The following is a 26,290-nucleotide window of genomic DNA, read 5'->3' on the forward strand; positions in this document are numbered from 1 at the left end:
TGCCTGCCCCTGTCCACCAGCCTCACCTTGCCTGACGTCCTCTCTGCCCAGGCTGCCTATCTCCACCCCTCCTTCTGATCTGGATGGATGTTACTTTAACTCCTTGGTTGTTGGACTTCCATACACTTTGATTTTCTGTCAGTTTTGGGGGTTTTTTGTTTTTAAATTTCTTGTTGGCCTTCTTTTGATTGTATGAGGAGACACAGTGTATCTACCTATGCCTCCATCTTGGCCAGAAGTTTAATTCCTGATTTTTATCCTGTTATTGAAAGCATTAGAAAGCTTAACTCATTTTGACACCAATTAAAATTTTTTAAATATCAAATAGCACAGAACTAAATGTAAACCTGAGCATTATTAAACTTGGTGCCAATGGACAACTTAGTGTTTTGTTTTGTTTTGTTTTGTTTTGTTTGGGGGGTGTTTCTTTTGGTTTAGCTATCCAGAAAGTGATCTAACAGAACTTATCTAAATTGTGTTTCTCCTCACTTGAGGTTCCTGATAAAGGTTTTAGAAAGCCTGAGACTCAGACGGTGTACGTTAAACACAGGGGGAAAAAATCAACCACTTTTCAGTCAAAGTTTTATTAGTGGTATCAGAGAGTCCAGTGGATCATAGAACTTCCGTTACCTTAACCAAAGAAACCAAAATCAAAACTAAAACAAAAGAAAAAACCTAACAACATAGCAAAAAAACATACAAACAATTTTCTTCAGACACATCAAGACTTGTCCTATGCCAAATAGTGATTTTCCTGTCCTTGCTTTGAGATTTGAAATGTCAGCCAACAACCTTCTCGGCTTCTTTCTCTGGCACTGGCTCCCTTGGCTACTTCTCAAACCTCACGGAGATGTTGTTTCCCCACACTGCATGTAACTAGGAGTGGGATGCAGCCAAGAAACAAGTAAGTTCCCATTTAATATTCTCAATACATTTTCAAAGTTCTAAACCATAATCTACCTCTCCATTTTAGTGTGACTGCTTCTATAATAGATAAATAGTGCTCATCTTGGTGTCTAAGATAATATTAAGTAACTTATGGTAAAACACTTTTAAGATTACATTCTTATTTTTACTAAGAAAGTAGACAAATATTTAATATTGTAGAAAATGTAAGTAATAGTGTCCTTAATAATTTGTCATTGTTAATAATTCTTAATATATTGGTAAACTATCTAATGGCATTTCAAATATTTTTATACAATGTATTTACAAAATATAGGTCATATATTATGAAATTATTTTTCCACTTAGCAATATACCTTGAATTTTTTCACAGTTGCTTGAATTTTCTCCCACAGAATGATACTGAAAATAATAGAATTTAATCATATGAGTATACTGTAATATATTTAATCCTTGTCCTTACTTATAGATCTTTGTTTATTTTTCCCTATCTTTAAGCATTATGTAATAAATCCTTGTATGTATTTCTGATTATTTCACAAGACTTTTCTTGAAGTAGAATAAGTAGGTCACAGAAATCTACATTTTAATGCTTTTAATGCATATTTGCAAGCACCATTATCAATAGCTGTATGACATTTCGGCAAGATAATTGCTATTTGCTGTGTTTATTTTATCATGTATCTATTCATTTAGTCAACCTTCTAGTTTTCCATCAATCCATATAAGTATCTCAAACTAAATGGCAAATGTCAGTATACTTGCCCCTAAATGCTTCAGTATACATAGTTACCTAGTGTCCAATGTCAGTTTATAGTTTTTTCTTTCAATACAAAAATGCAAAAGTGGACAATGCACATGCCTATTTGCCCAAATACTATGAAGATACAGAACAGTATAGTACGGTTCTGGTCGCCTACATTTTTCCCGATATTTTTTACACCTTCTCTTTTCTTGCCTCCCACATGTAACACATTAACCAGTGTATCTCAACTTGGTTTTCATTCCCCCCATTCTTCCTCCGATTATTCCCTTTGCTTAGCTAGACCTTCACAAAAGCAATCCAAAGATTTTCCTTCCAACTGTGCTTCCCTTCAGTCCCCTTTTCATATGCAGCAGATTGAAAGATATTTGAAAAATATAAATTGAGCTTATTTACTCTCCTGCTTTCAGTTTGTTCGAAATTCTCACCATGGTCTCCAAGACGCTGTGTGACATATCTCAGCTTCCTCTCCAACTTCACTCCTTCTCTAGTGCCCTTGGTCTTTGAACTTTCACATTACTTGCCTTATTTTATTTTTTTAAATTATAGTCCACATACAATATTATATTACTTTCAGGTATACAACATAGCTATTGCATTTATATATTCAATATATTATAAAGTGATCACCATGGTAAGTCTCATAACCATCTATCACCATACAGAGTTATTACAATATTATTGACGATATCACCAATGTGTGCTTGACATCCCTGTGATTTATTTCATAACTTGCAGTGTGAACTTCTTAATCTCTTCACCTTTTTCACACATTCCCCCAGCCCCCTCTTATCTAGCAACCATCAGTTCATTCTCTGTATCTATGAGTTCATTTCTGTTTTGTTTTGCTTGCTCATTAGTTTTGTCTTTTTTTAGATTTCACCTATGAGTAAAATCATAGGTGATGATATTTGCCTTTACCTGCTTCAATGAACATAATGCGTGTATCGATCTCGAACTAAACAGCTTTTGTGCGTCAGGGAAAATCACTGACAAATCAAAAAGACAACCTACTGAAAGGGAAAAGATGTTTGCAAATGATACTTCTGATAAGGTTGATATACACAATATAAAGAACTCATACAACTCAACATAAAAGAAGAATCCAATAAAAACTGGGCAGATGATATACAATTGTACAACATTGTACAATATTCAACTCTTTAAACTTTTGTATATATTTGAGAACCTTGTAATAAAATATTGGGGAAATAAAAATAAACAAATGAGCAGAGGACCAGAATGGATATTTCTCCAAAGAAGACATGCGTATAGATTGCCAACAGACACATGAAAAGATGGTCAACATCACTACTCATCAAGGAAATAAAAATCAAAACCACAATGAGGTGTCACTTCACACCTGTCAGAATGGCTATCATCAATAAATCAACAAAGAACAAGAATTAGCAAGAAGTGGTGGTAAAATGCGCACTGTTGGTGAGATTGTAAACCGGTGCAGCGCTCTGGAAAGCAGTATGGAGGTTCCTCAAAAAATTAAGAGCAGAACTACCATACAACCCAGAAATTCCACTTCTGGGCATTTACCTGAAGAAATAAAAAATGCTCCTTCCAAAAGATAAACTGGCCTTCTTCCAGCACTTTCTATCCTCAGGACTTTTTATACCTGTCTATTTTCTCCTCTTCCTGAAATGCTATAGCTCCTTCTTTTTGAACTTACATTTTTTAATTTTTTATTTAGTTAATTTTTAAAAAAATTTATTAGGGTGGCATTGGTTCATAAAACCATACAGTTTCAAGTTGTGTCCATACCATGTCTTCTTCAATGAATTTCTTCCTCGAAACTCACTACATCGTCCTGACTCCTCCCGCTCCATTGGTAGTCTCTCGGGTCACCCCTTGTTATTGTTCTCTTGCACTTACCACAGTACGCAGTTACACAGTGTTTTCATGTGCTTTTCTATGTAAGCACTCTCAGCCACTAGGCTGTAAACTATTCAAGGGCGACACGTGTTTGTGCTCCACGTATAGATGCCCCTCTCTGAGCACCATGGCCGGTGCATGATATGCTCTCAGCAAATTGTACAACAAATGGAGGGATAAACCCTTGGGTTTTGCATTCTCAGCCACAAGCTGCTAAGGAAACTTCCAGTAGAATTTATTTCACATGCCTATTATATATGTTTAATCCACGCATTCTAAAGATGACTGAAAACGTACAAATACTTCATGAGATATGTGATGAAGAAATCTAACCCAAGTTAGAGCTAGAGGAGGAAGGAGTTTGAGTTTCCATCTTTTCTTTCTAACATGGCTTATTTTCCATTACATGTAAAACAACTGTCTGTCTCAGCTCCTGTTTATTTTTCATCTTTCACCTGAGAGTTATAGCTTTAGCATATCACACAATACTACTTAGAGGCTGAGTACTTTTTACACAATAGTACTTAGAGATCAAAGGCACGTGATACACAATTATGAAGAATCTATCATGACACAGAAGATGATGACGAAGAAGATACTGATTTTTCTTCTGGTGTGTATCACTAGCTCAAAAATAATATCATAGCTTGGGCAAGACTTTAAATTCCTTATGACACATGGATAAAAATATTGATAATTACAAAAGTGCAAGAGTATGTTTATGTAGAGAAGTTCTTCCTGTAAACTCTGACTGTGTGCTTGTCAAAGTGAACGTTTTGAGACTTCAGTAATGTCACAGTGAATTCCACCTCCAAACCTCCTATTCTGACCACCGGAGCAAAGGGTGCAGGAATGCTAAATTGCTCCGTGGCAGAGGTGAGTGAGAAGGAAACTGACCTTCACTTGCTTTATTTTGCTACAAAGGAAGATGTACAGAGTTGGGGTTCGGATTCATTTTCTCACTTTTCACTCTCAAATGTGACTTCCAAGTTATTTTTATTATCCACTGACATAGCATGGCGGCAGGTAAATGAATGTTAAACTGATACTTAACATCTTTGTTTTGTCTGGTTCTTGAGTTTCATTTAATCCATGGGAAACTTCATTCATCCTTTGCAGTAACTCACAATCTGTTTTAATCCTCTCACAATATAATATAAAAGTTAAAAAAATCAATTTTGGTATAAAAAAGACTCAAGATATAGTTCCAACTTCACTACTAAGTACTATATGCCTAAAAAACTTTGCTAAATCTCAAATTCATCAGCTGTAACAACCAGTAAAATTAGTACTTAACTTTCAGAAGTGGGTTCAGAATATTAAAGGATATGGTCCATGTAAATTGCTTTCCAATTTATCCAAATGTTAGCTGCTATTGTTTTGGGTGGCACTGTTTTTAATCCCATTGCCTTGGACACAATCATTATAGAAACAAACTACATTTTTTGCCTAGGATTATACCAATGTCACAAAATTTTCTGAAATTGAAGGAGAAAGCAATCAGAAGAGTAAGAAACAGCAGTTTGTGTATATGATTTCAAATAAATTTTCTCCTTGGTTAGACAAAATATTAAAGTTGTATATGAAAATTCCATATATATTATCATATCTTAGGATGAATTAGATTTCACAAGTGTTTAGATTTCACAAGCATTTCAAGATCCCAAAGATAAGCTAAAGGTGTAATTAATTTATTATCTTAGTGGTATAATCTATAACTTAAAGATTAATATCAATTTACAATTCAAAAATATCTAATGAGATAAAAAAAGAAAGACAAGCAACATTCCTTCAGTGCAAAAGTACATGTCAATTCAGAGCAAAAACTAACTACATTTACTTTTAATTTTTTTGAATGTTCCAAACTTGAAAAACATTTTGAATATTTGAGTTTGGTTTTATTACCCTTTGCCCACAGAAACTCAGGCTGCCTTTGTCACTTTTTATTTTTGTATATTCTTAATGACTCTCCTTTCCAAATCCTGGTAAATGTCTTAGGTTCAGCCAGAGAGCAGGGAAGAGCCTTGAAACGGTCAATCAGTCTTTTATAAACAAACACTTGACAAAGAGATGTGTACATTCATAGGTTACCCATTTTCCATTAGGTCGAGATAGCAACCTCAGTAACACTGGGATGGGTGGAGTAGCTTTGACCAGGTGTGCTGATTCTTTCTGGAAAAACAGTGACTCCCTTCCATGCAGAGAATCTACATTTATCATTTCTGTACTTTTTCCCATCCTATTTTATTCTGCCTCTCCCTTTCAGTTCTCTGCCCTATTCTTTACCCCTGTTCCTTGATGAAAAGATATGTGGAGAGAGGTGCGTCTTCCACTGTGAGCTCCATTCTCCTCCTGCTCAAGCATGAGAGTGGGCTGGTGATTAATTATCACATGGGCTCTCCTTTCTTGGAACCCAGCAGCGGGAGCTCTGGCGCAATCCCCGATGGGCTTCCTTCTAGTCCAGTGGTGTTTGGGCTTCGTGAGCTTCTGTAATGATGAATAGCACCTTTATTTAAAATCAGTTTATCCATCCACTTTGTTCTATTGCCAACGCTCAGGGCTAGGGAGTTTGCTTTGCTTAAAACAGAGAGAAGAAAGCACAGGTTTTGGCTCTGGCCCTGGGCATGGCTCTGGAATTCATGGTTGTTAATTGAGTTAAGTAGTGGAGTTAAAATATTCAATACCTTTTAAAATTCTACTTCAGTATGACCAGAACTTTGGTCTCTGTCTAAAACCTCCACCATGATAGTAAAATCTATGGGTCTAAAACTCTAGGTCAATGTTTCTAAAGTTTCTATAAAATATTCTAGAATAATGGGTTTTCTTATTGCACACCATTCCTTTTATTTTCTGGAGCATCATTCTTCACTAATACATCAATCTTAAATATTGCATGTATTTAAGACCTAACCCAACCACATAATTAGGGAATAAGGCCCACAGCATTTCTACAAACATCAAAATGTAAGACAAATTCTATTTCAAAATAGCATTTTCAGGATTAATTTTTTAATTTTTTGTCATATTTTCAAAACTATTTATGAGAAAAAGATAAAAAATTCTAATTTCTTATGGAATTTGACACTTTATCCAAACTCTTTTCTATAGTATTAAGACATATTTTCTGATTTATCATTTTTAACACTACGTGTATACCAACCAACTAAATAAGATATGGGTGACTTTTATTTAAGGCTATTCTTTTCCTACCTGCACTTCTTTAGTATGAGATTTATGATGTGATTATATATTGGTAAGTCTTACTTGCACCTGCACCCAAAAGTAAAATGTAGAATATTTAGACAATTATATAAATCATTTCTCCAAGATCAAGTATTCTTATGGCCAATTCTACAATGGAACAGTTTAGTTGAAGAGTAAAGTATTATTCAGAGAGCTTAAGGTAAAGGGTTATTCACTCTCTTAGGTGCAGTGGCCTATTTGTGGAAATATAATAAATTATTCACTAAAAATATTTGATTACTGGGTTTATGAATGAGTGTATGTATTCAACATGAAACCTGACACAATTTATATTGTCCACCTCTGATGGTCAGTTTAAACGCTTCGAAATAATTCCATCAAATATATATGTAAATTTGATATTAAAATTTATTCACACTGGGGGGGGTTGTGGGCTGGGATGGGAGTAAAAGACAAAACTATACTTGAACAATAATTAAATAAATTTTTAAAAATCAAAAAAATCATTCACAAATGCTAATACAAATCTTTACGAAAGTTATCACTTATCCAACATATTTGTATATCTAGTCTGAACCAATGCAATATTATTAGCCCTTGAAATCCACCTATAAAAAATAACATCATCCCTATAAGCTTATAGTTAGTGAGTAGAAATTATCAATAAGCAATAAGCATTATCAATACATTAAAGAATTAAATAAAGTAGACTTCAATGAGTGCTATAAAGTTAAATGAAGTTAAGGGTGTTAAGAATACTGAAGGGCATGGGAATATTGTAATTTGAATAAGTTGGTGAAGGGAGTTCTCAATGGGAAAAGGACCGTTGCAAAAGATTGAAGGTGAGTGAGTCGGCCACTTGAGGAAAGATTAGTCTGGGCAGAGGAAAAAGCAAATGCAAAATCCTAATATTAGAGTGCTCCGGGAGTGTGCCAGGAACAAAAAGAAGGAAACAATGGCTGGAGAGAAGTAAGCAAAGGGAAAGATAAAGAAATGGCAGGTGATAGGGGTTTGGAGAGTACAGTGCCTTGTGGGCTATCATAAGGTTGTTGGGTTTTACTTGGAGGAAACGGGGAGTGATTGCAAGGATTTGAGCAGGGAAGTTCCATGATATGACTTACTATAGAAAGGACCAGTTTGTAATGAGACTAGATAAGGGTGGCAGGCAAAGGTAAAAGCAGGGAGATTGGGAAGGTTAGGCTGGGATCCATAGGGTGATGATGGCTCAGTGGTGACCACAGTGGAAATGGCGAGCAGTAGGTTCACAGTTAATTTCTCAACAGGGAGGCTGAGCCTGTGGGTACAGATGACAATCACAGGGTCAGTGCAGTTTACTGGTTGCTTCAGTTTTCTCAGTTACATAAAACCATCAGCTGGGAGTGAGACGAGAGGATGAGATACTGGAAGTTTCTAGAGAAATGAGAAGATAAGAAATAGCCATCAAAGACAGCAAGAGATTGAAAGGATGGGGGAACGCTGAAATAATTTCCTGAGAATATTAAGGGGTCACTGTGAATTTCATGGCCATCTGTATGAATAAAATAATTTCATCATGGTGTGTATTTCTCCACAAGATTAAGCTACAAAGCCTGGCAGAGAGGGGGCAGAAAGCTGGATTTAGGCAGGTTGTGGTTTTGCTAAGTGTGTAACACAAAGGGAAAGAGTTATGAAGAAGTCAAATGTGCAAGGGACTAATTTTAATGAAATTTAGTTAATGGAATTTAAGATTGCTAAGGAGAACAAGAACATATCAAATGAATGAAGAGTATTGAAACAGTGGTAATATAAATGGCGTATGTGCAGGGTGTGGAAGGAATTCCATCTAAAACGAACCCAGAGAATGTGAAATGGAGAATCTGACACCTGTGCTGTCAGAAGCCTGCAACTTAAGAAATGAGAGGATGATTTCTTATAAATGCCTATTTGCAGAAGACCGAGACTTATCTCCTGACCATTGGACACCCACCAAGAATCTCTCCCCATCCTCAAGCCAATAAATAACCCTCCTGCTTGGACTCTGGCTGGACTTCCCCTCTTTGCGCTCCTTGCCCGTAAATACCATTCACCTCAGTGAATTGGCCTGTAGTTTGTTACAGCAGGAGATTCCTGACGCAGTCCCTCCGCCATTCCCAAATCACCTCAATTCCTGGTAATTGGAGCTTGCCTCGGTTTACTTTCTTACTCACATTAACAGAGGGTTCAGAGGTTTGCAGAAATGAGCTGAAAATGTAGGAGGTGGTAGTCAGAGTGCAGGATGCATGAAATTGGAATAATGATGTGTTGCCCTTATTGGTAACGACTAGGCTGAGAACATGCCCATGGGAGGGAGTGGCTAAAATAGGGTGAAAGTCAAGATCACAGCACTGAGAAGAGTTCAGTCTGATGACATGAGATTCAGGCTGTGTTTTTTGTCAGTGGGTTTGTGTTTTTCTGTTGTGAGTTTGTTTTCCTCGAACATGATGAGAAGGAAGGGAAAACGATCAGAAAGCAGTTATAAGGAGCATGGGGGATATCAAGCCCTCCACGTGCGGTGCTGGAGAGGGCAGAGGGCGTGCTCTAAGTCCCAGGGGTGGTTCACTTGGACCCGGTTGGTAGAGGGGTGAACTGAATGAGTAGATTCTCTCAGACTTCTGTTGACAGAGCTGAGATTTACGGAGCAGCAGAACCTGGATGCATCTCCTATGCCAAGCCCATTGCTTCTTTCCTTAGAGACCCCTATCAGACTGGCTCTAGTTTTTCCATGAGAAATGATAATTCATTGTCTTGGAGAGGCTTTTCATCCCTTAAATAGTTAAAAACAAACAAAATGTTATTAAGCCATTATTTTTAAAGCGCATTAATTTACTGGTAAATTAATTTCTATTTCATCTGTCGGGCTGGCATTATTAAAACCAAAAAATATGCCTTTGGTTTAATTAATTTTATTGAATGTCAGTGTTGATAAAACATGATTTTCTCAAGATTCTGATTTAAACTCTTTCAGAACAAATGTGATAGCAATTTATTGAGGCTCAAATCACCTTCTATTTGGACAGGGAACAGATGAGTGTCTGGAAATCATCATTTACAAAACAGAAGCCATTAAGTAAGGCCCACAGAAATACTAAAGAAGGAATGCAGTGACGTGTCCAATACTAACTCCTTTTCTTACATACAGAAGGAAATAACTTACTTAATGGCTGATGTAAAAGTGAACTGTTTTTTCAGCAGGATTGTCATTCTTTGAACTGAATTGAGAAGTGAACTCCCAAAATGATCAGTTAGCATTCAAGAGACAGATACCCTTTCTTTCTTCCTCTCTCTCTCCCTCCCTTCCTTCCTTCCTTCCTTCCTTCCCCAGTCCTTCCCTCCCTCCCTTACTCCCTCCCTCCCTTCCTTCCTTTCCATCCTTTTACAGAAACCAAAATACTTTGGGGTCAAGAGATTCTCTTCCTCCACAGGGAATTAGACTTTTCTAGTTTTCACCAATGAACTACTTGTATTTTAGCTGAGTAGGTTCTATAACTCATGGCTATAGTGCTAATCATAGCTAATTCATAGCACTCTGAGTAAAAAAAAAGTTTTCTTCTCTAGATTATGAATTTTGTTTTAAGACATCCTTTGAGCCAACACATGCACACACACACATGATGGCTTACAGGTAAGTTTTAGAGCAGTTAGGACTAAAGGGTAAATGAAGACTTAATAGCAAAAAACAGAGTGAGAAGGGATAAGAAAAGGGAAAATCAAGAAAATCGAGCATATTAGCAAGTGTAGTTTGCTCACAGATTTATAGCTACAGAATTTCACCTTTTTATTATTAAATTAGGTGAGAATAAAAGCGCATAAAGAGAAAGATAAGACTGACACTGGGGAGGCAGGAATATAGCACTGTATTCATCTTTTATAATTTTAATTCTCCATATTATCCTCTATCTCCAACACACAGGACCACCAAGTTCTTCCCTAATTAATTTATTTTTTTGAGAACCATGCAAATTAGTAAAATAGAGTTTCTCTTAGAGTGTTTAAGTTAATTTGTTCTAATAACAATTTAGTTACTCCAATATTGCACAATTCAGTAATAGAATTGTTTGCTTCTTACCTAACTCATTGATCTCTTATATAATTGAAACTAATGTAAGAATATATAACACTTAAAAAAACAGGTATCCATATTGGTCAGTGCATTAGTTTTAACATGTATTTCAGTGGCTTCATTAAGACTTCAGCCATCAGAAATTTAAATGAAGAGGGATCATAGTGATGACCTGTTATACTTGAGCCCTTGAACTGAATAAGAAAAATAACTGATAAATTAATGTACTCTGAGTTTATTTAATTAATGAGTAAGTCAACAGTGTTTATCATTCAGCAGGCATTATTTTAGAAACGTTATTTAATTTAACTTCCATCACAACACTGTTTAAAAGAAGACAAAACTGAGACACCTGAGGATAAGAAACTTACTCAAGATCAGAAACCCTGTTGCATATCCCCACCCCAGAGGCCATGATCTTGACCATGGAGGCTACTTCCTTGTGATAGGTCTAAAACAGGGTTTCACTGTACAAAGAATGTTGTACAACCACACCTATAAATATTTGATGGGAATGAGGTTGGGATTTTGTAGTGATGTGTGTCACAGCTTTAATTAGTTTTATAGAAAATTCTAAAAAAGCAAAATTTATAATCCCTAATAAAAAAGAAAGATTTTACTTATCATAAATAGAAAGACAATATAATAACCCGCTCTACTTTGTGTTTTCCACTCTAGAAGATGGAAGCCTAAACTATTTTGTAGTGTCGTTTTGTGCATTTATTTATTGTAACCCAAAGAATGGCCGGTTTGGGGATTGACCACCCACATGCAATTTTAGCAATTGCAGCATGCCATTGACCAAAGGAGTTGCACAGGAAATAGTTGAGAAATCAGTCTTGACCACGTAGAAGCCCAGAAAATATTCCACAGTCTCCTGCCAGAGGCAGTCATTAAACCTTTGCATGTTTACTCAAATTGTTTGCCTTGCCCGGGGAAGGAAAGATAAAGTCTTAAGAAAATGCTTTTACTATAATCTGACTTAGAGTGGATAAACTGGTATTAGATACACAATATGAAGTAAGACAAACAAATGTTAAAAGCATGAGAGAGTTTAAAGGGCCTGAATACGATTAAAATCTATTTTAAGGTGAGAAATGGTAGGAAAACAATGAGAGAGATAAAAAGGCAGCTTCGTTGCAGTGACAAGCTGAGCATGACAGTCCTGAAACAGAGACTCCAAACTTCAGAATATAAAGACAACAAAACTCTAATAATATTCTATGGGACAAAACTGGAAAGAGAGGTGAGAATAAAAATGAGGGTTATACTGTATGATGTGCTAAGTAACATGACATAGAGCAGGGATCCATGTAACCCACATGTCAGAAACCACTTCAGTGCATGAGCCTCTCTCCACCCACACGAGGAGAGTAGAGAAATTCTGGGAAAGTGTGGTGGAGGATGGAGATCTCGATGGAGGGCAGTGGGTTTGGAGAGGAAGGTATGGAGAGATAATAGAAACTGACAGAGCTCCTACATGGAAGGGATCTGAGTCCCTGAACTAATGCATCCAAAAAAGTTACTTCTTAATCAGGAAGAATCACACTGAACTATTTGTCAGTGAGATATAAAATTTTAATATATGGAGACACTAAGGGTTATTGAGGGTTATTTATTTATTACAGAAACTAGTATTTCCTGAAAACACACATACACACTCTACCAGGACTGAGAAAATAGAATGAGACTGTAAGGAAATTTTCACTAAATTAATACTTCGGTCTATTACCCACTATTTCTTATCCTAGACTCATCATTGGCACCTACCAACAATAGGTCAAGACCATAAAGATCATTAAGAACTTCTGAACTCTAAAAAAGAAGTGGAAAATATCACAGAATGATAAAAAATGTTATTTTTATTTTTCACTAAACATTGACACTTTAACTAACAAGAAAGGAGAATGGAGGACATCAAAAATAAATGGGGAGGCCAAAAGCAAGACTGGAGCCCAAAGTCTTCCTTAGAACTGGGGGTATCTCAAGCTCTGGGAACAAGTCATTTGTCCAAAGGAAACTTTAAGGGGAGAGATAAGTCATTTGACCAGAGGAGCTTTGCAAACTAAGAGGGGAGAGTCCTAAAAATGTGGAAAGCAAGTGACTCTGGAGCATGTACGTGGTGACAGGGACAAAAGGCTAGCAGTGAAGGAGGGTTAGGGTTCCCCACAAAGACATTGTGAGGTAAAAACAAACAAAGAAATAAACAAAAAAATTAATAGCAATATGGCAGGCATAATAATTCTCTCCTAAAGACACCCAGGTTTTTAATCCCCAGAACCTGTGAATATGTTATATAATATTACCAGGCACTAGGGAGTAAAGGTTACTAATCAGCTGACTTTAAAATAAAGGGATTATTCGTCATTATCTGGTGGCCCCAGTGTAGCCAGAGTTCTTTAAACATGAGTGTGGTAAGCAGAAGAACAGACTCAAAAAGAGATTTGAACCTGCCACCTTGCTGGCTTTAAAAATGGGGAAAAATACCAGGATGCATGGAATGTAGACGGCCCGAAGGAGCTGGAAAAGGTGAGGAAATGTATTCTCTACAGACCCAAGAAAAGAACGCAGTTCTGCTGAAAGCTCAGATTTGGCCCGGCGTGACCTATTTCAAACTTTTAACCTCCAACACTATAAGATTATAAATGTGGATTGTTTTAAGCCACAAAGTTTGTGGTAATTTGTTACAATAATAAGAAATTAATAAAACTGGGGGTTTTGTGTGTGTGTGTGTGTATATCCATGCTAATAAACAGGGTAAGGATAACAAACAAAATGAATCTGAGATTAGAACATACTTTGGTAAACATAACTCCATGGATACGATGCAGATCCAGGCAGATGAGTCTAGTAACAGAAATAAGGTTGTGCTGGACTCTGGCCAGCAGGGTCCACCTGTTGTGGCTGACGGTGAAAATGAATGCACAGGTGGCAACAATCCTGTGTGGAAAAAGGGAACAGGCACGGCTACTCTCTCAAGGGGAGAGTGCCTATGGATGCCTCGGCCACTTCCTCAAGAGGGGAGCACCTCGACCCTTGCCTAGACAGGCTTTTATTGTTTTCCTGGGGTCTTACATTGGTGAAAGATTTATTATCTATTACATAGAATATTATTGTCTACGTTTTAGGTACAATCAAGGAAATGAAAATAACATGCAGAGGGGAATGGCGGTGAGCTGATTAGCTCTGTCCTCGGGAAAACTCATACAGGCTTTGGAAATTACCTTGAAGATAGACAATACACATTTGTTGTTTTAGACCAGGTGATGGAGTTTTAGCAAGAGCAAGCCATACCAATCTGTATGCATGTTCTAGGCCTGATTCCCACGGGAAAACTCAGTTTGAAGGTCTGGACCCCGCCCACCACTTCGCTTCTGTAGGTTTTCCGTACAGAGCTGAGTCCCATTGGCCAGGCCAAACCAAACCCATCTCCTACAAAAGGTTTGTAGAGACTTCTGAGCCAAAGAAGCGGACATGTCCAGAGGTGACCGTGCAATGCCTCATGAAGACCCACACGTGTGTGGACCAAGGCATTAAGTAAGAGAGAAGTGATTTAAAGAACATCTGAGAAAATTTCAGAGGAAAAGAAGGGTACATGCTATTATTATTGACAGTATTCATTCACGATACCTTGTATTTGTTTAGGTTTTAAGCAAAGTGAATGTCAATACTTTCCCCGCAATCTCACAATGTTGTGAGGTTGTCAAAGACACCAATTAGGAAACTGGGACTTTGAAAGTCACATTCCAAGAGACAGCAAGGGGACGAGCACGAGCGTCTTTTGTCCGGCTCGTATTCCACAGTACGGATTGCAGGGAAAGAAAATCAATACCAACAGGAAACTACAAAAACAACAAGTAATAGTAATAAAGGTTTTAAATCACCATAAGATTTTTCTGAAAGCCCTAGATAAAAAGTTAAGTGCCAGCATCTCCCTGTCAAAGATTTCTTGGACTCTTCTCAATTCCACCACACAAATTTTACCCCTCCCTCCTTTTCTCCTCCCTATGCCACATATAAACAACCAAAATCGTATCTATAATATTTACACACAGCTGTTTACACATCTGTCTCTTGTTAAGACCACTGAGAGGAGGGATTATGACTTATTTACCTATTTAAACATCAAGCGCAGGAAAATCCTAAAAGAATTTTCTTTTTTATTAGGTTCCCACAAAAGCTTACTGAATGTTAGTGAAATCAAATGCCCCTAAGCAGAGATCAAAACTTTAAAAAAATACAATGCAAAGAACAATTATTAAGGAGAATTATTTTAAATGGCACCTGTAATTGTATCAGCAATAAAACTTCTATCCACGAAATAAAATTACAAATAAAAGGATATATTTACAGAAGGCAGTTCAAACAAATAACTTTGGATATGAAGCTGGAGAATTTTATTTTCTATTTTTCTTCAACTTTTCCAGTAAAAGAAATAATATTTAACTAAATGGCTTGACACACACACCAAGCACACCATAGTTTAAAATCTTTCACAAGCCACAATGAGATACCACTTTGGAAAAAGTCTGGCTATTTTTTGTAAAAGGGAACTTATTGTTCCTATGAGCCAGTAACTCTACTCCTGATATTTACCCAAAAGAAATGAAAACAGATGTCCAGAAAAGGACTTGTAGAAGGATATTTATAGTGGATTTATTAATAATAGCCCCAGATTTGAACAGGCCGCATGTCTCTCAAAAGAGTGGATAAATAAATGGGATGGTCATCCAGTGGAATGAACCATTAAGGAGGAACAGACGATGAATACGCCACAACGGGGGTGAATCTCAAACCTTCCTGAGTGAAAAAAGCCTGGGACAAAGAACACGCTGCATGAGTTCATCTCACACACAGGACTGCTTACGGAGTGAGAGCTAGACAAAGCGATTTATTAAGGTAACGCAAACTGGGATGAGAAAGTGTGAGAAAAGCTAAAACTCTCAAAAAAGTATCATTCAGCTAAAAGGCATTGCTGTTTTCTCCCGTTATGGATGTTATGTACAGATAAAATTTTGAATATTTACATGATTAGAAGTTCTTGCGTTGTCAAATAATTCCTAGCCAAATATAAGAGGGAGAAGCAAGGGAGAGAAAGAAGAAGAGAGAAAGAGAGAGGGAAGGAGAGAGAGAGAGACTGTGTGTGCAGTGGGTATGGAAGGGGAAAGCCAAAGGGCTAAGCCCAAACAGTAATTCTAAATAAACTTTAGGTCAATTAGAGTAACAGATAATTAGCTCTTTATTTCTCTATTGAAAAAAGTTACAACAATCAAATTTGTATAGAATTGGAGTAAAATTAAGAACATCAACACATACGCTGTATTTCAAAAGCCAGTTCCATTCTCTTTGTAAGCTTATTGGGGTTAAAACCTTGGGGAGGTCTTTACAAAACAATCACAACAGAAATTTAAAAAGAAAAGAACATTCACACCATTTTCAGATACAAGTCAAACTGAATACACTTGTGCCAATGTCACCACCCCTCACTTGACCTGTCATGTGTCCATAGGGGTCGGCTTTATGAGGCTTTTCTAGCAGACGCAGTACGTTCAGGACTTGGGAACTTTCCCTGACCCAGCTGCTCCACTGGCCACAGTTGCATATGAAAGTCCCAAATAATTTCTGTCCCAGGTCTCTGCAGCTGCCGACTTTGTGAAGGTCATAGAATGAAAGCACAGATTTTGTTCAGACATCTCGGCTTTGGAATGTATATTTTTATCTCATCCCCTTACTCCCAGGTGTGATGCATTCGGAATAGCACTGATGACTTAAGTACAAAACACAGGAATAAACAAAACCATCTGCAGGAAAATACCTGACTTTGTACAACCAGAAGGCGTCTTCTCAACCTCAACCCCAAATCCTTTTTTACTTCATAATTTCACCTTTTGGGAGACACGGAAATATTCAACAGTTGTCATTATTAGGCAGGTGTATTTGGGCATGAACTAAGACTTCAGTAAGAGATTTGGGGAAGGGACGCAGACACAGGCACCCAAGCTCATTATATTGTCTCTCCTGCCCTTCACTCCTGCTAACTTGAGGTTCCATCACCTCTCATCCGTACACCTTGAATACCCTACCACCCAGTTGAGTCTCCTCCATCCTATCCTCTTTTAATTTCCTCTTCCAGTAGCAGCATCCACGATTCCAAATATAAATACATTCGTATCTTTCATCTTTCAAAGTCCTCCCAAGGCCCCATCCCCTGTCAGAGTAAAGTCAGTCCTTCCTAGCAAGAGGCTCCCCTTCCCGACCCTGTCCATGCCCCAGCTGTACCTTTATCCCACCACTGCACCAGTGGCTATTTGTGCGTCATACCCATCTGCTTATCCTTTTTGCAGATGTGCCTTGTGTTCATACCATTTTTTATTTAAAATTCAGTTCTGTTCCCTCTGTTCTCCCATCACTCACTCTAATTCTCTGCAGTGAAAGCTGTACCTTCCCTTGGCAAGATTCTGACTCTTGGGGCTGAGTTTGCTTTGATAAAATACAGTCACGTGCTCACTCCACACTGTTTGTGAGACTCCTTCATGTCGCTCTAAGTAGCTTTGATTTGTTCATTCTTAAATCTGTACCCAATCACAGGGATATACTATGATTTGCCCCATGGCTGTTGAATAAGATCTCCAGATCTTGGCTGATGTGAGTAGTGCTTCTATTAGCATTCCTGTGCTATATTTTGGTGGACATATGTATGCATTTTTGTTGGGTAAGGTATGTCTGGGAAATATAATGAAAAAATGGTTTGTGCAACATCAATGTAACCTGACAGCCAAGGAAGAGAGGACTGGAATGTGCATGTGCGAACAATGATGACTTCACTGTTCTGGTCAGTGGGGTGGTAGACACTGTTGAGTGAGCATGTGTACTGTGTGGCCATCACATTCAAAATGACTGGTCTAGTAGAGCAAGGAATCTGCATCGAATTTTGCATTAAGCTTGAACACTCCTCCACAGAAACTATTTGGATGACTCAGAAGGCCGCAGCTGTGGGCAACTGGTGACTGGCAGCTTCATCACAGCAACATGTGGCCACTCATGCATCACATCTCTTTTGGGTGAAATATCAAATCACCTGACTGACTCAGTTCCCTACAGCCCAGATTTAGCACTCTGTGACTTGTGGCTTTTCCCAAAAATGAATATTCCCTTTGTAAGGGAAGAGATTTCAGGCTGTCGATGAGATTCAGGAAAATACAATGGGGCAGCTGATGGCAATTGGGAGGACTGTTTGAGGTCTCACGGTGCCTACTTTGAAGGAGACTGAGGCATCTTTGTCCTGGGAACAATGTTTCTAGTATCTTGTTTCTTCTTCAATTAATGCCTCCATTTTCCATAGGGCATGGCTGGATACTTTCTGGACAGACCTCCCGTATCTACAACTGGAACCGCTCGGCTCAGTCATGGGAGATGATGGAACCCTAAAAACCCCACGGGAGTCCATGCCTAGTCATAGGGAGTTATCCAGGTGGGATTTATGATCCAGAGGTAGGCACGTGGAACTCATCTAATCCCCCGAGCTGCTTTAGAGCTGTTTCTCCAGGAGCAGAAGTGGGTGTCAGAGAGATCTGAAGCACAAGGGATTCTTGCTGCGGCCGTGGTGCTGGCTTGGCCATACTGCGTTCCCCATGCAAAGACTGAGGGGCGGCCCCTAGGAGCTGAGGGGCCCTCGGCTGACAGCCAGCAGGAGTGCAGGACCTCAGCCCGCAGCCTCCATCACCTGAATTTTGCCGGTAACCTGAACAAGCCAGGACATTGATCTCTCCCCAGGTGAGGACTCACTACTCCCGGCACCTTAGTTTCAGCCTTGCCACACCCTGCGCAGGTAACCCAGCAGCACTGTGTTGGAGTTCTGACCTGCAGAGCTTTGCAGCTTTGTTTAAGCCCCTAACTCTATAGTGATTTGTTACACAGCAGAACACTAGTGCAGAGTTTCCATGTACTCCCGATAGATGCTGCCGACAGTTTTCCAAAGTACGGATTTATATTCTCACCAGCAGCGTATGAGAGTTTCAGTCACTCTATGCAATCAGCGCATGTTGCCTTTAGTCAAAGAATACAAAGTACCTGGTAGAATCTGGCCTGATTAAATATCTATAAGTATTAATAATCAATGAAATAAAATTAAAAGTTAAATGTGACATTCAATTTCTTATGTAAAAAAAGATTTTCATAAATGATAATACCCACTTAAATTTAGCCAAACACTCACACACACACACACACACACCTGAAATTTTAGCAATCCATCATTCAAGGGAAGTAATGGTTATCTATTATTATCTAATATGTCTGGTAGCACATTAAGTAGTAATAGCATTTGCCTTGCCATAAATCAAATAGCTGTAATAATAGAAAATTTAAAAAATTCTATAGCTATTTCATTCAGCTTGTCGCACTGCTCTTCGTTGTGTGTGTTGCATTTTAACACAATATATCCCCAAAACATTATTACATAAAATACTTCCAAAGTATCAAAGGCGTATTACATAAAATCTCCAAAGCAATTTTGAAGAGACACTGTATTTTTTCTAAACTTAATGTTATTTGGTCATTGGTGTTTTCATCTTTTCTTTTGATACTTTTTTTATTCACTGTTTGAAATGCCATTCTCTTAGTCATTCTGACTATATTTATTTGTATAACATTTTACAGCTTATTCTAGGAATTAGAAAATACATACTTATCCTTCAGTCTATTTAAAAACCAGTATTTTACTATGTAAATGGAATGTGGAAATGTTAGCATACAGCTAACCATCATATATATATGATGTGTGTGTGTGTATATATATGTATGCAGAGGTGGTATGTGTGTGTGTGTGTGTGTATACACACACACATACTACCTCTGCATACAATGAAACTCCCATCCGAGAATGGTGTACTTTACACTGTCAATGATCACACACATTTTACAAAATTCAAGAGCAGAAGAATAGTGTACTATATACACCTACATATTTTCCCATCATGTTTCTCTGTATTCCCAGTGTCCCCAGTTTTCTGCTGGCACCATTTCCCTTCTGCCTGAAGAACCTCCTTTAACAAGTCTTTTGAGGCAGAGCTGCTGCCAAGAACTACCCGTATTGATTTATTTATTTATTTTATTTTTCACATGAGAATGTCTTTGTTCCACCTTCAGTCCTGAAGGACATTTCCACTGATGGAAAGTTCGAGTCAACTGTCCCTTTCTTCAGCTCAGTGAAGATGTGTGCCTTCCTCCTGGTCCACCACCATCAGAGGGGGCCTCAGTCCATGAGCGACTTTACTGAGTGGGCTCTCTAAGCTCCTCCTCTTCACTATCGCACAGGAACACCACGTTCCACTAAAAAGTGCCCTCGTGGACTTCCAACAGGAACCCGCCCACTTCCATCCTGCTTGGAATAAGCAGAGCAGGACAGAGAAAGAAAGAGAAAATAGACACAGCGGGTCTGGTGACACCCTCTTGGAGCCAGGGGTCCGCTGAAGAAAAGAAAGGGTCCTGTACCCCTAAACTCTAGTTCCTGCTGGTTTCCAAGTTTATAGGGAACCTATTCGTGTGGCTTGGCGAGTGTAGCCCAGCCCCTGATTTGGGAAACCGACTGGGAGCGAGTCCTCACACAGGACCCAAGCCCACAGAACAGTTTTTCTGTGGGGAATCAGGCCTGCATCGTGCCCTAGACTGCTTTGAGGCCTGCTTTTTGCTAAAACTCCCTCACCCTGAATTGAGACAGCAAATGTTTGCTGCATATCTTTAAAGTAACTTCCTGAAATCTATGCTAAACCTCCCAAGGATGGAGGTAACCAGTTCAACCACTTTTTCCTTTGCATTTGCAAATATGCTTTTTCTTTGTAGTAAATAACAACGTCCTCTCCTTTGTTATCTGTAAAAGGTAACCATCTAAAAGCAAACCTGTGCATAGTGAATGAAGACCATCCTTGATGTAATGTGCCCAGAAAAGCAATAAAAGCCTGTCCAGGCAGGGGTTGGGGCCCTCTCTCACTCAGAGAGTGGCCATGCCATCCCTTTTTCTCCACAGGACTTCTGTAATCCATGAGGATTTGTTCATCACAGCCACAACAATGGACCCCATGGGCCAGAGTCCACATCACAACTTACCGGTTGTACTTGATGGAACTTATTTTGTGATTTACAATCCTTTGTCATGCAGAGTAAGCATGCTACTCTTGTATGGTGAACATGTACTTTGGTATTGAAAATTTTTTATATACTGCAAAGGCCACTTATTTCTAGAACAATTTTTTGCAGCTGTTTGTGTTTCAAGGAATGGAATTTCTTCTTCAAGGGAGAATTAAGAACAATGAAAACAACCTCGGCGACTACCGCAACAGCCCCTGTCACTACCATTCCCCTGAGATAACGGAGAAGGAAAAACATCTAAGAGCCCAACCGTGTCTGAGTTTTAGCAGTTTCCTTTTTCGTTTCTTGAGCTAGAGCTGGAGGGATTTTCCCACCTCTCTCCCTGTCTTCCCCACAGTATGGGTCCTGGGGTTTCAGACGTGCTCAGGTCTGGGCAGGACACACCAGAGGGGGACAATGTGGCAAGTGCACAGCTGGCTCAGGGCTCCTATTTGGATTCTGGTGTTCTTCTCCAATCGGCCTCCTCATATTCACTTCTCCGAGTTCTCGGGTAGCTGGTCACACCTTCTGTTCAGGTCTGATAACTGCATTCAGTGGAAGACAAAGGGTGTTTGCTCCATTTTACCCAGAGCCTAAAGTCTCTAAGTTATATTTTTAACTCTACACATGGTATTTTTTCTGTACAAACTATGTTCTATTTCTAACTTTCAAGCAAGTAAATCGGTCTCTTGCTTTATATTCCTGAAATTGGTATCACTGTGTGTTTCCAATTACAATTTTTAAACATGGTCTCTTTTATTTCTCCTAATTCTTTCATAAATTAAAAAATATCTTTAATATACCTAGACTGTTTTATATTGTGTTTTTACTTCTATAATATCATAAGGTAATATATTGTAATAATATATTTTCTAATGTTGAATCATGCTTGCATTTGGGGGGAAATAGTCTCTCTTTGTCCATGATAACTTAATCATCCAATATATCACTGCTTAATGACTTTGAGCTGTTTAAGTGTTTTTAATTTTTTAATAAATTTTATTTGTTGACTTGAAAGAGAGAAACAACTTGTTGTTCTACTTATTTATGCATTCATTGGTTCATTCTTGCATGTGCCCTGACCAGGGATCAAACCTATAACCTTAGCGTATTGGGATGATGTTTAACCAATGGAGCCATCCAGCCAGGGTTACGTATAATTTTTGTTTATTTATGAGTGAGGTAGGTTTATAGATTGCTTTTTGTTCATGCTGTTCTTAGCTTGTTCTTGTATCAGAGCTATGATGGGCTGATGCAGTGGCTTGAAAAACAGATCATTTTTTGTGTGATTACTTTAAGCATTCCAAACTGTTGAACTACTGGATGAATTCTTTTAAAAAAGATTTAATATTTATTTATTTTTAGAGAGAGGGGAAGGAGGGAGAAAGAGAAGGAGAGAAACATCGACGTGAGAGAGTAACATCCATTGCTTGCCTGTTTCCCACCTCCACCTGGGAACTGGGCCCGCAACTCAGGCATGTGTCCCCACGGGGGATAGAACTGGAGACCTTTTGCTTTACTAGACGGTGCCCATTGAGCCACAGTGGTCACGGTTGGATTTGTTCTTATTGATATTTTTTCCTTTAACATAAAAAAAATGATGCCTGGCACATATTATTAAATATTCAAGAATTATGTATTTGTGGATAAAAGAATGAATAAGTGAATACATAAATGAATTGATTTCTTTTTAAATTACCTTGGAAATTACATCAGAAACACAGCTATTTCACCAGGACCATATAGTCCATCAAGTACAATAGCTGGTGTTAGATTCCAGAATAATAAAAGGCATTTCTCAGCCTTCACAAGGTTTCAAGCTGTCTTTAAAGATCTTAAAAATATGGTTCCCAGATCTTTATGTGCCCTTATAAAACAATGGATTTATTAATGTAATGGACAAAATAACTAAAAAGAAACCACAAACACATTTCTTGTAATTTATTTTTCTAAAAATTGTGATTTCTTCTTATTAAATTTCATCTATTCTCTGACTTCTATTATGCAAACAGAACTGTGTTATTTTAGAAAAGAAATTTGGCCAACAAATATCCTAATATACAAACTAGGAACACAGAATGCTTTCTCTTGAGAAAATATAAATGAAAAGTAATTTTCTATTAAATATCAATTATACTATTTAATTATTACCAAATACTAATGTGAATTAGTTAGAATTTTTCTTTATGACTTTGAACCATATTACCAAACAGAGTATAAAGAGAATTGACATGAAAATAATTTTAAAACTAGTAATTGATGAATTTCTCATGTGAAAACAATTTTATAGTGATCATTAAGAGAAAAATACCAAATAAAGTCATTATAAACATTCCCCAAATTCATATTAAACCTAAATGAAAGAGTTCTGGGAACTTAATAACATGTTCAGCATTTTCCTAAAAGCCAATTTCATATTTTTCTCCTGTGTGTTTTTTTCATAAACCTTTTTGATTTGTTCTGAGAAATTAATGAATTTCTCAAACAGATGGGGTAAATAGAGTATTCTATTCATATCCCAACAAATTGACACAAATTAACTAAATTGAGTCAGTGACACAGAAGTTAACTTGAAACTCTAATGCTTCATAATATCTACCAAAAATACTACATAGTGTATTTGTTCTCTAATCTCTGACCTTTCGTTCAAAAGAGATGGTCAGGGAATCAGTTTGTGTGGCGTGACAAGGCACCATGCCTCAATGTAGTTCTCAATATAACATTTTTAGAGGTATGTTTTTTGAAAGAATCATGTGCCATCAATACCGCCAAAATAAAGGAGAACAGATCCTGTGATGAAAGCTGTTAATTGAGCCCTGGCCCGTGTGCCTCAGTTGGTTGGGGCATCATCCCATACACAAAAAGACTGCAGTTCGATTCCTGATCAGGGCACATGTGAGGCAGCCAATTGATATTTCTTTCTCACATTGATGTTCCTCTCTCTCTCTCTCTTCCTCCCTTCCCTTCTCTCTAAAAAAATGAGTAAGTATGTCTTACTCATTTTAAAAGAGGAGTGAAGATTTTTAAAAAACTGTTAATTGAGATGATCAAGACAATCAAGACAGAATCAGCTCTGACTGGTATGGCTCAGTGGACTGAGTGCCAGCCTGTGAACCAAAAGGTTGCCAGTTTGATTCCCAGTCAGGGCACATGCCTGGGTTGTGGGCCAGGTCCCCTGTAGGGGCTGTGTGAAAGGCAACCACACACTGATGTTTCTCTTCCTCTCTTTCTCCCCACCCTTCCCCTTTCTCTAAAAATAAGTAAATAAAATCTTTTTTTAAAAAGACCCAATCATACAGCTCTCCAGCTGCTAAGACCCCAAAGTCCTCTGGGAGTAATGAGTACCCAACACTTCATAGAGGTGACGCTGGGAATGTTTGCTCCTGGGGCTCCCTGGGAGCACAGGTGGCGGTAGTCTTGCCAGGGAATTCTGCTTAGAATTCTCCAACTCTCTCTGCTTTAGGAGAATGAATCATTTTTGACATCTTGGGCAAAAGTACAGATGTAGATAATCCTTCTGACATTCACTGAACTAACTGTTTCTCATGAGGAGATGGGTAGGGTCTGACAGCAAGTAAACGTGAAAGGTCATCTGTGTTTAACCTGGTCAGGGCTTTGTTGTTCTCCTACACGATGCCCCCTTTCCAGCCGAGAATTGGGGGAGCACCTGAATTCGTCAGTCTCAGACACCCACCGGTCCAGAAGGTTTATCCTAGACCTTCCCCTGTTTAGTTTTTTTTTTTAATGTTATTTCTGGAGAAAGTTACTGGAAGGGTTATTCTGGACGTTGACAAAATTGTGTTTAATTTTAAATAGATGCTGCGGATGATTCTGGCTCTTGCAAGAATAAGAATCCCGGGACTGCCACATGCTTGATCTTAACTACAGAATGCCTGTGGTAGTCGCTGTATTTTCATCTCGAGTGGAATTGATGAAAAAGCCAGTTTGAAGAATCTACTTTTAATAGTAAATATTTAAGTTAATAAATATCGATAATTAAAACAAACTATTCTATTTCAAATCCCTTCAAGTAAATTCATGCATAGAGGATGTATTAAACCTCTTTGTGATAATTCAAGGTCACTATTATGCCCCCCAATTTCTGGGTGATGCTCTAAAGCACGGATGTAGAGCAGCTAAATGGTCCATGGAAAGCCGAGGGAGCACTTTGGATTTGATTCCTGCGAGCATTTAAATCTTCAATTATTCTGTTTGTTGTCTGATAGTTAAGTAGCCTATTTTTATTCCTTGATGTCCTTGAAGTTCTTGAATGTGGCCCTACACTTTGTGACTAGTTTGTTGTTGTTGTTTTTAAAATCTGCTAAGGGCTGGAAAAAGACAGGGCCAAATTTATTAAGACTATGTGAACCAAGAGCCACTAAGTTCTGAGGAAAACCTGAGGAGGTATCTAAGGAAAAATGTGTGTTTAGTACTTAGTATTCGCCATATAAACTTGCTATTTTTTTATTCTTAGCAAACCAGTAACTTTATCTACCCAGATAAGAAAAGTTCCAGGACTGTGACCTATTACTGAATCCATTTATTCTACTGGTATTAGACTTTTCATGTATATTTTTCTAATCTACTAATAATAGTTTTGTTTCCTGGAGCCTGATACTTTACTTTCAGTTTAGATAATTTTTTTTCTAATAGCTCCGCTCCTAATAGGATCTGTAAGCTCAGTGAATCTGTGAAAGGGAAAAAGCCTCCAAAACTGTGAGTTCCATCTCTAGAAAAGAAAGCTCTGTTCCAAACATTCACTCTGCTGAATGACTGTCTGTTATCATCCAGTGATTGATCGGCAGTGTGCCCAAATGAAAGCCCACCTGAGTTTTATTCTTGTCTGAGGCAGAGGTGAAAATGTCCTGTAGCAGTTGTGAATCAGCCTGACTTACCGCTCCCCGCTACTAGCAAACATGAGCTCGCCCAGCCACATATGAGCAGGTGCTGATTAACTTATTCCTATAGCTCCAAAAGAATCAAATCAGTTACTAAGTTTATGAATTTGACATTATAAATTGCAAGGCAGCTTTATAAGCCCTTTGCTCATTGACCACTAATAATTTAACTTTGAACCACTTTTAAAAAAAGACTTTTTGTAGCTCCTCCGAAAGTTAAGTTTCAAATATGCCATTTTTGAAATAGTCATGCTCTAGAACTCACTGTAAATGTCCAGGCCTCACTCTATATAACCCCAATTTCTTTGCTTTTTCTTCTAAGAAAAACTAGTTATCAAAAGCCATCTCTTTTTTTTTTAGGTTGTGCTTCCTTATCCCCTAAACAACCAGAAGAGTGAGACATGTAGTTCATTTTGTGAGTTGATTAAGCAA

The 26,290-nt window shown here is 38.0% G+C and overlaps 1 long non-coding RNA gene across 2 annotated transcripts; it reads left to right on the forward strand.

Annotated features, from left to right (window-relative positions):
- Nucleotides 1-858: 858 nt before the first annotated feature.
- Nucleotides 859-20,573, forward strand: LOC118998798 (uncharacterized). 2 transcript variants are annotated; one of them, XR_005068950.1, is made up of 3 exons: nucleotides 859-904; nucleotides 18,178-18,608; nucleotides 19,983-20,573. It is a non-coding gene; the product is annotated as an uncharacterized LOC118998798 (long non-coding RNA). The 2 variants fall into 2 exon arrangements; XR_005068951.1 differs by lacking the exon at nucleotides 859-904 and adding an exon at nucleotides 3,166-4,429.
- Nucleotides 20,574-26,290: the final 5,717 nt, after the last annotated feature.

The sequence above is a fragment of the Sturnira hondurensis genome, unplaced genomic scaffold (genome assembly GCF_014824575.4).
Source record: "Sturnira hondurensis isolate 20B ecotype Veracruz unplaced genomic scaffold, ASM1482457v3 Scaffold0014384, whole genome shotgun sequence".
NCBI lineage: Eukaryota > Metazoa > Chordata > Mammalia > Chiroptera > Phyllostomidae > Sturnira > Sturnira hondurensis.